Source organism: Meles meles, chromosome 5 (assembly GCF_922984935.1).
Source record: "Meles meles chromosome 5, mMelMel3.1 paternal haplotype, whole genome shotgun sequence".
In the NCBI taxonomy this organism is placed as follows: domain Eukaryota; kingdom Metazoa; phylum Chordata; class Mammalia; order Carnivora; family Mustelidae; genus Meles; species Meles meles.
The window spans coordinates 109,896,099-109,908,743 of record NC_060070.1 but is presented as its reverse complement, the minus strand read 5'-3'; the positions used below and the strand labels follow the sequence as shown (position 1 = coordinate 109,908,743).

At 33.5% G+C, this 12,645-nt stretch overlaps 1 pseudogene; it reads left to right on the top strand.

Annotated features, from left to right (window-relative positions):
• The first annotated feature begins 1,550 nt into the window (after positions 1-1,550).
• Positions 1,551-1,625, top strand: LOC123942794 (annotated as a pseudogene).
• Positions 1,626-12,645: the final 11,020 nt, after the last annotated feature.

The window sequence follows — 12,645 nt, the reverse complement described above, 5'->3', positions numbered from 1 at the left end:
ATTTGTAAGTTTATATTAAGACCTATCAACAATAGAATAGAAATAGATGCTTAGACAAGAAAGGGGGAAAAAAAGCTTAAACAATGAAATAACTTGTTGAGTTAATATTTCAATTTTAATATTGTTAATAGTTATATCGAAGGACACTGAAAGTGACATATACTGAATATTTTCTCAAATGTATCATAAATGTTAATTTAAAATATTGCAAATGATGATTAAAATTACTCCTAATGATATTTAAACACACGAGCACATGGCAGCACAGTAAAACTACAGCTTGGTTTGTTTGATTACAAAGTTTTAGGAGTTTTTCCATATCTTAGATATAAATCAACGTCAGATGCAAGAAGGTTTGTTAGCTCTGGTAGCTTGCTCAATCAATATATGACAGTTGGGGAGGAAGAAAAGTGAGAGGCAGCAATAACATGGGACTGGAACTCATATTCAAATTTTACCTGATACGTAAGTGCTGCCTGAGTAACCAAGACAGAGCAGGAAATTACCACGCAAGAAAATCCCTCAGTGCTTGCAGACGTTGGGTAATTCATAATGTGACTCAGAATGTATTATGCTGTATGCTTTTGCTTATTGGGTGAATGCATTTTCATTCCCCAGTCAGGAACTAGAACTTTTTTCCCCCATGTGTACGGCTCAAATAGCGTTTTTAAAAAGCACATCAATGATTGAGACAAACACCCAGGCAGTTGCATAGAAAATACAGAGAGATAATACTGTTTGGGCCACATAAATAGAAAAACTATTCCCTAGTAATAAGCAAATTTCACTCGTGTAAATTTTCATGGCAGTTTGGAGGGAAATGAAGCCCCATAAACAATACCATTACCAAAATTCTCTATTTAATCTGACCTTTGAGAAATTTCAGGAATATCTTACAACTTTACAATTAAAAAGGCTTATGGCACGATAATTAGTATCCCGTGGTAGACATGTTTGGGATGTTTTGACTGATCAGGAAATTATCAATAGAACTAAATTCAGATAGTCTAAGAAGAATTAAATAGAGAGAGGGAAAGAGAAAGACAGGGACGAAGGTAGGAGTTCAGGGCGTGGTGGAGGGGGGAGGTGGATGAAAGAGACAGGAGCAGGGTGGAGGTGGGGAAGGATGCTATCCAGATGTAATGACATAATAAATCTATTTAGACAACCTTTACTAAAGGTTTCACGTGCCATTCCTTGTTTGAACAGAAAATGTAGTGGCTATTGTTGGTAAAATTGAGCAAGCAGCATATCTTACATGTCACTAACTTAAATAGCTCATTTCTATGAAATGATTCTATGTGTGGTATCTTTTTGCATATTTAAGAAATCATTTTTTAAAAGAACAGGTATTAAGAAGTTTATATGTACTTTTTATAAAGACAACTAAAACAGAGGTGCCTGAGGGGCTCAGTCAGTTAAGGGTCTGCTTTCAGCTCAGGTCATGATCTCAGGGTCCTGGGCTTGAGCCAGGTGTAGGCCTCCTTGTTCAGCAAGGAATATATGTAATATTTATAACAAATACATTGCATACACAATATGTAACATATAAGACTATACTTTCAGGGATCATTTCTATAGTTTGTAACATATAATATACACACATGCATATGCATATAACAAATAAATAAATACATATAGACTTTATAAGCACACAGATTTCTAAGTGAGAATAGAAGCAGAACTCAAGACAAGAATCAGTTATTTTTGCCCGAAGATGTAGAGTGTGGGTACATATGTGTGGATAGATGTAAATGTGTGTCCCCGCCCTCTCTCCTTTCCTTTTCTCTTCTTTTCTCTTTTCTTTTCTTATCTTCTCATGATGAAAGCTGAGTAATTTCAAATCATTAGAACTTGATCCACATCTCTTATTTTGTAAAATTGCAAATGTAATGGGTTAGTTATACCTGACACAAATTTATAATGCGTTTTAAAGATGCGATTGTTCGTACAATTTAAAATATGTTCAGTTTTACCTTTGAATGAAGGAAGGTTAGCCTTCCTGTGTCTTCTTTTTAATTCTTAGTTCCACATAGTGTTGTCCCAATAGAAAGGATTATTTGGGGCCTTTAAAACCATCACATTAAAATTCATGTTAGAACGTTTTGGGACACTCCCATAAATAATGAAATTAGCCCAGTAGTATAACACCGAGCCAGCCACACATACTGCCCTGCAATATAAATAAGTGGCATGCTTAGTCTTACCAAATGTTGCTGTCAGAATCATCCTCTCAATAGCTATCTATAATGTAGAAATTATCTGTAAACTTCGATCTGTTTGTATTTAAACACTCCAATTCTAGTAATCATTTCCTGTAGGCTTTGGAAATAACAGAAAAGCATGTGTATAGAATCAAGTAATTCAGAACTTGAATTTTATTTTGTTTTATTTTATCAAGATCAAAAGCTTTTGCACAGCAAAGGAAACAGTTAACAAAACCAAAAGACAGCTGACAGAATGGGAGAAGATATTTGCAAACGACATATCAGATAAAGGGCTAGTATCCAAAACCTACAGGAATTCAGTAAAGTGTCAGGATATAAAATCAATGCACAGAAATCAGTTGCATTTCTGTACACTAACAACAAGACTGAAGAAAGAGAAATTAAGGAGTCAATCCCATTCACAATTGTACCCAAAACTATAAGATACCTAGGAATAAACCTAACCAAAGAGACTAAGAATCTATACACAGAAAATTATAAAGTACTCATGAAAGAAATTGAGGAAGACACAAAAAAATGGAAAAATGTTCCATGCTCCTGGATTGGAAGAATAAATATTGTGAAAATGTCTATGTTACCTAAAGCAATCTACACATTTAATGCAATCCCTATCAAAATACCATCCATTTTTTCAAAGAAATGGAACAAATAATCCTAAAATTTATATGGAACCAGAAAAGACCTCGAATAGCTAAAGGAATATTGAAGAACAAAGCCAAAGTTGGTGGCATCACAATTCCGGACTTCAAGCTCTATTACAAAGCTGTCATCATCAAGACAGCATGGTACTGGCACAAAATCTATAAGGAACTTAGCAAACTCAACACCCAAAGAACAAACAATCCAATCAAGAAATGGGCAGAGGACATGAACAGACATTTCTGCAAAGAAGACATCCAGATGGCCAACAGACACGTGAAAAAGTGCTCCACGTCACTCGGCATCAGGGAAATACAAATCAAAACCACAATGAGATATCACCTCACACCAGTCAGAATGGCTAAAATGAACAAGTCAGGAAATGACAGATGCTGGAGAGGATGTGGAGAAAGGGGAACCCTCCTCCACTGTTGGTGGGAATGCAAGCTGGTCCAACCACTCTGGAAAACAGCATGGAGGTTCCTCAAAATGTTGAAAATAGAACTACCCTATGACCCAGCAATTGCACTACTGGGTATTTACCCTAAAGATACAAACATAGTGATCCGAAGGGGCACGTGTACCCGAATGTTTATAGCAGCAATGTCTACAATAGCCAGACTATGGAAAGAACCTATTTTATTTTTTTTAATAAAGATTTTATTTATTTATTTGACAGAGAGAAATCACAAGAGAGGCAGGCAGAGAGAGAGGAAGGGAAGCAGGCTCTCCACTGAGCAGAGAGCCCGATGTGGGACTCGATCCCAGGACCCTGAGATATTGACCTGAGCCGAAGGCAGCGGCTTAATCCACTGAGCCACCCAGGCGCCCCCAGAACTTGAATTTTAAATGATACTTATTATATAAGGAAAAAATGCACTAAATTGCCGAGGTGTTTTATTAGAAAATAAAAAGGATCTTCGTTAAAGAAAAACCTGCCTATGTTAGAAAGTGTAATATCTTGATTTAGGCTTTACTAAATTTTTTTCCTAGAATTTGACAGATGTACACAGGGTACTCAATAGGCCGTTGGCCTATCTTTTACATTATTTTCTTACATTATTTTACATTAAGTTCTTTATTCCCCTTAGTAAGACATATTTTCTATCAAAATTATATTTCCTTAACTTTTTAAATGCAGTTCTGATATAGTAGAAGGAATAGCCATGCTTTCCTACACATTTTCTTCTGTTGCTTTAACCTACCACTGTAAATTGTACATTCTGTTTAGATGTACACAGTTCTTTTAAATCACTTTTACCTCCGATAAAAACCACAAGTTAAAGAAATACAGTTATATTTTCCATTGAAGAATACTCCTTTTATTGTTCATTGGCTGTGTTGCTTAAACATAACACCCTTATGTCTAATATTTCACAAGTTGCCTCTTGTGGTTATGAAATTATAAAATTTAATAACAAATATTATTTTAATGCTTATTTTATATGACTTTGCCAAGAGATCAGTGTAACAGCAGAACATATCATCATATTAAATTCTCTACAGTTTTTTGTTGTTTTATAGATATATTTAGTCAAAATCTTCTTCACAGTTTCAGGATGTATACAGTTATAGGAAGAATTGTTTGGATTAAAGCAGGATGGGGACGTAGTATCCAACCAAATTCTTCTAATTCTTTCTAGTGCAGAGCCTCCTGAAGAGTCACCAAGGAACTCTATCTAGATCTTTCCAAAATAGAGCCTGGAAAAAAAACCAAAAAAACAAAAACAATAACAAAAAACCCCAAATAATGGATTGGCAGCATAACCCTGAATTGTTAATTAAATATTGATTCTCCTTCTAAAAGAATATTTTATTAAGAGCCTAATTCATATTGAGTAGTTATTAAATCTTTTAACATTTTCCCCTATAAGTGAAGTACAAAATAAAAATGAGCTTTTATTTTAGCTATTAGAACAAAAACTGTATTAAGAGTCTCATATAGTTTAGTGTTATTAAAATCTCCCTCTACAATAAAGTATTTTTTTCTAAGTAACATACATTCTGTGTTACATAGACTGTAGTCTCTTATGCAAGATAACCTTAATGTTCTGAAAGATTTTTAAATTGTCTTCTCATTATAAGAAAGGATATGATATTTCTACTTCAAAAAGTACATTAAAAACTGTAATTGAAATAATACTCAATTTCATTGCATTATGTACTTATATAATTAACATTATTTTATTAACTTCAAATTCTTTATATGAAGAATAATTCTGCTTATTTTGTAAATATTCTAATGTAAATTGTTTATTATTATCATTATCAATCCGGTTTTATACAACCTACATTCATGAACTGAGGATTTTTGAAGCAAGTCCTCAGTTCCTTCAGTCATCCATGAAAATGAGCCAGTCGTGTTATTTCCTTTGTTCATTTATTTAAATAAATAATTGTGCTTGGTCAGAGATGAATAAACTAGTAATAATCATTCAAAAGAGCTATAACCCTAGTAAAAACTGAAAATGATCAAATGCAATGGCTTATGTAAGTGTTTATACCATTTATTTCCCACTGTGAACCATTTCATGTACTTACATTTTGGCACTCTTGAATTATGAAAGTAATGTTTTATTCTAAACATTTGCTAAGAAATTAAAGGCATTTTTCCCCCTGTTTCTTGATGGTCTTTAAACTATTTCAAATTTAGAAATCCAGTAAAGGAAATAGCAAGAGGCAACATTTCCGTTTTGTGAAATATTCTGTAAGAGCTGTGAACAGAAACAAAAGATACAAATATAATCTGAATAAAATTATATTTTTATTGAGTATTATAAATTGACATTTTGGGGACAAGAATAAAGGAGTGAAATCAAATATTGTGTGTATATATGTGTGCATATGTGTATAATATCTCCACAAAGGGATATTGATAGGTCAGTATATTTCAACAAATATAGTTTCATATTTTACATATGTATACAGAGATATGCATATGTATATCTTTCTACAGTGCTTACTTCTTAATATATATTTATAAGTAAGTGGTATTTGTGTGTATGTGTATGTGGGAGATAGACATGTTATTCACACTTTAGAGATAATTTGAAGCAGAGTATAAAAATGCATATAATACATGTTATCCATAATGTTCATATTATAGTTTTATGGTAATATGAGATACATTTTTTGTACGACTGAACAAATAAATATCATAAAACTTAAACTAGGATACAAACTTCCACATTGGAAAGTGGAAGATTAGCCTTAAGATAGTACTTTCAAAGAATAATTTACTTTAAGATATTTTATAGAGATTCTGGCAGAAAAGTTTTGATCTTAGAGTCATTGGTTTAATTGGGGGGCACGTGATGTGATGAACACAGGGTGTTATATGCAACTGATAAATCATTGAACTCTACATCTGAAACTAATGATGTACTAGATGTTGGCTAATTTAAATTAAAATTAAGTTAAAAAAAGAAAACCTTTGGTTTGACAAAGCAACACCAATAAAAACACAGCTAATTGGTAAAGAGTCATGCAAGCCTTTTGCTGTATGCTCTGATGCAGAATTTAAGGAATCCAGCCTAAAATCATCGATATAGAGATCACAAATACCATCTAACCCAGAGTCTCTCAATCTCAGAACAGCAGACTGGATAATTCTTTTTTTTTTTTTTTAAAGATTTTATTTATTTATTTGACAGAGAGAGATCACAAGTAGGCAGAGAGGCAGGCAGAGAGAGAGAGAGAGAGGAGGAAGCAGGCTCCCCGCCAAGCAGAGAGCCCGATGCAGGACTTGATCCCAGGAGCCTGGGATCATGACCCGAGCCGAAGGCAGAGGCTTAAACCACTGAGCCACCCAGGCGCCCTGGATAATTCTTTTTTTGTGTGAGGCTATCCTGGGTAGTGTGGAACCTTTAGCAGCATCTCTAGCCTTCACCTATTAGATGTGAGTGGTTCCCACCCCACCCCACACGGCCCTTCTGTGATCCCAAAAGGAGTTTTGCCAGAAGTCCCATAGGGGCAAATTGTTCTAGTAAAGAACCAAAGATCTAAAACTATCACCTTATGTTCCAGGTGGTAGGGCTGTAATGCAGAGATATTATGTGAGTTATTTAAATCCACTTTAGCTAATTAGAGACAGAGTAGTCAACAGAAGTGGCTGGTATTCCTCTATTATTCTCTTCTCTATTTGACACACCTGGCTGAAATACACCTACTTTTAGTATGTAAGCAAAGTCAAGAAGTTTTATGTCCCATTTCTACCTTCTGCAGTCTGAAATTATACTTTTCTTCTAAGTAACATACTCACAAGATATTAATAATCCATCAAAATTATCTTTTGTGTAAAACATAAAACCAAATATAATATTGTTAACTTATGTCATTGGCTGTGAATAGAAATCTACTTGTATCTTAACAGTAACTCCTTCAGTTAAAGACAAGAATAGTAAAACCCAATTGCATTAATTATTAAACAGAGTGACTGCTTAAGGCCATTACAGCAATGGGTTCATGTTATTAATATATTGGTCGTTGATTTTTTGGCAGTTGAAGGTCCACATTTTTTGTATTTTGTGGTTATTAATCTTAAATTGTGGAGAGGTTAATGTAAATAGGACTCCAAAGTTATTCAAGTGAGACAGCAGTCAAGGAACTAATGAGGCTTTATAGGTGAACACTATACCAGAATTACCTTTTTTCTTTTGGTTTTTGAGTCCGTTAGCGGACGGTGACACAGCAGGCAAGCACTGACCATTAATAGAAAATAATCTATACTGAAGGAGAAGCATAGTAGTTGCCTTACTGTAATTATAACATAAACATATCACAAATATAAATGATCCCTTAAACTTTCATATTTAATACTCCTTTATAGAATTGCTCTTATGGCAAATTAATGTAAGAGAAAATAATGTTAAATAGATTTGAGGCTCCACTTTACATCTAGAGTACTCTAGATTTTCCTCTAGAAGGGGAAGCAAACAAGAATGAAATGAAAAGGATTGTAGATAGTATGCCATAACAATTAAACAATCACTTTTGAGTTAGAGACCTTAGATTCTAATTTTTTTTTAATTTTTTAATTTTTATTTATTTATTTTTTTTCGTCACTTAAAAGCTATGTAAACGGGGTGCCTGACTTTGGCCCAGGTCATGATCTCAGGGTCCTACCCCTCTCCCCCACCCCACCCCCACTTCTGTTTTCTCTCAAATAGATAGATAGATAGATAGATAGACAGATAGATAGATTTTTTTAAAAAGCTATGTAAACTCAGTATTCTTTTCATTTTTGTAACTCTAACATAGGAATCAATAAGACAGTCCTTTACCACTATTATGTTTAAATGAAGTAGTACACTGTTGTCATATTAGCTGTTGTTGTTATAATTGAAGTGTCCAAGTTGAATAGCAGGAGTACACATTTTTACATAATTGCATATTCCAAAAGCAAAAAAAAAAAAAAAAAAGAGGGAGAGAGAGAGAAATTGTCCATCAAATAAGTGTAAAATTTCCTAGATGTCTTTCTCTTCCATCTATCCCAGATGTAATCTGCTTTGTTTGCACAGGAGTCTTCCAAATTACTTGGTTGTGATATTCCAAGTATGACAAATCACTTTGTTGGAATAGCCTAAATGGAGTCCTTTCTTTCTACAATAATCATGCTCCTGTGTTGATGGTGGGGAAGACTGTATTTGCATTTGTTGAGGGTGGAGAAAGATCATTTTTAGTATTCTTTTTTTTTTCATATCTTTTTAAAATTAACATATACTGTATTATTTGCTTCAGGGGTACAGGTCTGTGAATCATCAGGCTTACACATTTCACAGCACTCACCATACCCTCCCCAATGTCCATAACCCAGCCAACCTATCCCTACTCCCCCACATTTTTGGTATTCTTTTCAATGATAGGGAACTATCATTAGCTCTCTCAGTTTAAAGTTAGATTAGTTTTGCACATTTCCATGGCACAAATTGGTATGCAAAAATCAATACAGTTAACATGAGATTTGTTTTTTTATTCTTTGAAATCTAAGCTGCCCAAGCTCTATAAACTGCTGAAGGAGAATTTAAAAATTTATTGGAGAATCTTAAAAATGAGGTGCTGTTTATTAAGTTCCCTGGTAGGCATTATTAGCAATGTGTTAATATATCATTCCACGAGTCTGTGAGATAACAAAGTATTTGTACAAGTAAAGTAATTTCATAGCTACTTTCCACTGAAATACTAGTAAAAGATCAAGTATCCTCAAGCTTTTAGATTTTGAAAGCCTTATGAAAAAAATCACCAAAAGGAAGCAAATAGTGCATTAAAATACCATATACATAATAATAGAGATATGACCAGTATGTTTGGCTAATAAAAGACCTTTAATATATTTTATCTTATTTTTAATATTTTAACACTTACTAACTTTGGTAATAAGAGCATAATATGTACAAGTCTTTTGTCTAAGTGAAAATATTTGTTATTTACTTGTATAAATAAAAAGTAAAAATTTCGGTTAATAGGAGCATCCCTAAAGAACCAAGTTCATAGAATTTATGCAAAGTAATTAACAATAACATTAAAGATTCCAAGAAAGCTTTGTGAAACAACATCAATATTTCCTTCATTGACTGACACATCTAACATTGCACATTGGTAATTATTACCTTTCCTTGGCAGATCTTTACTCTGACATTTCTGACACCTACTAAGATTAATTCTGGCCAATGCAGTTTAAAGAACTTTATGTATTATTTTTTGATTGCATAGAAACAGGACTAATATGGCCTTGATTTTTGTTTGAATTGATTGAGTTGCAAGTAGGCGGTAGTAAAATAATTGCTGTAGAGTAAACTCAGAAATTCTCCTTTAATGTCTTTCCGTCTATAGCGCCTTTTCAATCTCATGTCCCTAAAACTCTTCCTGAGTCAGTCCTAATTCACATGAGCTATTCTATACATACATACATATATATGTATAGAATGAAATGAAATGAATAAAATGAAATATGTTGCACGTTGCCTTATGTTTGCTTTTTTTTTCTATTTTATTTATTTTTTTCAGCATAACAGTATTCATTGTTTTTGCACAACACCCAGTGCTCCATGCAAAACGTGCCCTCCCTATTACCCACCACCTGTTCCCCCAACCTCCCACCCCTGACCCTTCAAAACCCTCAGGTTGTTTTTCAGAGTCCATAGTCTCTTATGGTTCGCCTCCCCTCCCCAATGTCCATAGCCCCCTCCCCCCTCCCAATCCCACCTCCCCCCAGCAACCCCCAGTTTGTTTTGTGAGATTAAGAGTCATTTATGGTTTGTCTCCCTCCCAATCCCATCTTGTTTCATTTATTCTTCTCCTATCCCCCTAACCCCCCATGTTGCTTCTCCATGCAACAAACATATATATGTATATATATATATATATGTATATAGGATGGGGTGGGAGAAGGCAGTGACTATATGAAATATTGTTAAGTCCACAGTGAACTTGCAAAGAAGTCCCATATCAATTTACTATCCTTTTGATTAAGCTATTAATAACATATATTAATTTCTAATTATGTTGACAGGTAATTCCTTAAGTAATCTATCATGAAAAATTCACTTTTTTAAAAATTTGGAATAAAGTACCAAAATTATCCATTGCAATTGAAAAGATTAAAATATGTCCAATTATATTTAACCATAAAATTCATTACATGACATTTTAATGCTTACAGGTTGAAATATTGGGATATTAATATATTATCTGTAGTTCAGGCTTACTTCAGGATAAAAATGGTCTCTAATATCTCTATTGGGGAGAGACATGACACTTAAAATCTTAGACTGAAGTATTCAACACTATAAATTTCTGGTTAGTGCATTAGTTGTATTAAATTGAAATAGTAGCTCTATATAATGTAATGGAATCAAGGTTAAATTTGTATTTGATCATTTGTTACACCTTTTTGTAGGGACTGTCACATTTAGCTTTAGTTTTATACAAAACTATAACATTCAAACAGCAGAACCGTATCAGATTTTATTTTACTGCTTTAGAGAATACAATGTGAAGACTTCAGAAACACTATTTGTCTAAAACTTTTCCTACCACTATAAAGTTTCATTTTAAAAATTTTATAGAATTAGGCTTTCAAAGAAAAGAGGATTTCTTATATTCATCATCTTAAATCTTATGTCTTTTAATGACTTTTATATTTTTTCCATAAATTCCATTGACCTCAGACTAGTACAGTTAATAGACACAACAAGTTTTGTTTGCTTAAATCTTTAATAAGTGCATTCTCAGCCATATTTTAAGCAACTGCATTGATTGTGTATTTAATATTTATGGTTTTCTTTGGGGTCTAATTCATCTTTATTCCATACTAATATTTTTTCCCAAAGAGAGTATTTGAAGTCTTACTACATATATTCCACATCTGCTGAATTAATATTGTGATTTACTTGTTGGCTTTTGAATAACCTTCTATTAGGCTGTTTTTTCTTGAGGATACAGATTTTGTAATGTGCTTGATTCTCCAGGACCTCTGAAAGTTAGATACATATGCTTTATGTCTGTGAGAGGAAGTTATTGAATTAAACATATTCTGTCTTACTTGTAAAATGTCATAATCTAGCTATGTGTAACATTTACATGGTTGTGTTTATACAAAAAAACCCTTTTAATTTTATGTAGCTTTACCTCTTTGAGTGAACTCTACATTCACATGAAAAAGAAATAAAAGAGAAGAGTAGAGAGTGAGAAGTTCTCCCTTCTTTGTCTCTTGACTATGCAGATTCTCTCCCTGGAGACAGGAACTGTTTTTGGATATCCTTCCAAGGGTATATTATGAATATATGTATTAATTTTCTGTGCAAATATCAACACACTCTTTTCCATTCCCTGTTTTTTCTTACTAAAATTGTACTTTGGGAAGTTTTTTTAATGCATATACGTTTGTCTTATTTTTATTTCAAGATACTAGAATGACTGTAAGTTATATCTTTCTGTAGATGAGTATAACTGACCTATTCATTTTTTTAAAAATTAAATACTTGTGGGGCACCTGGGTGGCCCAGTCTGTTAAGTGTCTGTCTTCAGATCAGGTCATGATCCTGGAGTCCTGGGATTGAGCCCCACATGGGGCTCCCTGCTCAATAGCAAGTCGACTTCTATCTCTCCCTTGCCTCTCTTCCTACTCCCGTTCCCTCTCTCAAATAAATAAAATCTTAAAAAAGAAGAAAAACAATCAAGTAGTCACGATATTTTTCTGCTTGGGCTATCATAACAAAATATCATAGGTTGGATAGTTTAAATAATAGGAAGTTATTTTTCACAAATCTAGATGCTGGGAAGTTCAAGATCAAGGTATCAACTAATTCTGTGCCTAGTGAGGACTCTTCCTAGTTTCTAGATGGCCTCCTTTTCACTGTGTCCTCACATGAGAGAGAGAGCTCTGGTGTTTCTTCCCCTTATCACAAGGGCACGAGCCCTATTGGGTTAGAAGCCTCATATTTAGCTTTTATCATCTTCTCACAGGCCTTATCTCCAATTTCACTCACTTTGGGGACTGGAACTTCAACATGAGTCTTGGACATCAACATTTAGTATATATACTTCTTGTGTTTAAGTAAATGAAAGAAGGCACAACATGAAACAACATATATAATCAAAAGAATAATGACCCCCAAATTCTGATTAGTCAAGACTGAGTTTGTCATGATTAGATGACAGCCATATTTGATGAAAATGTAATCCAGCTAGTCTAGTATAAGAGAAACTGAAGGTATAATTTACTGTACTAGACTTATTTACAGAGCCTTAGAAAATTATTTGAAAGAGAGACATAGAA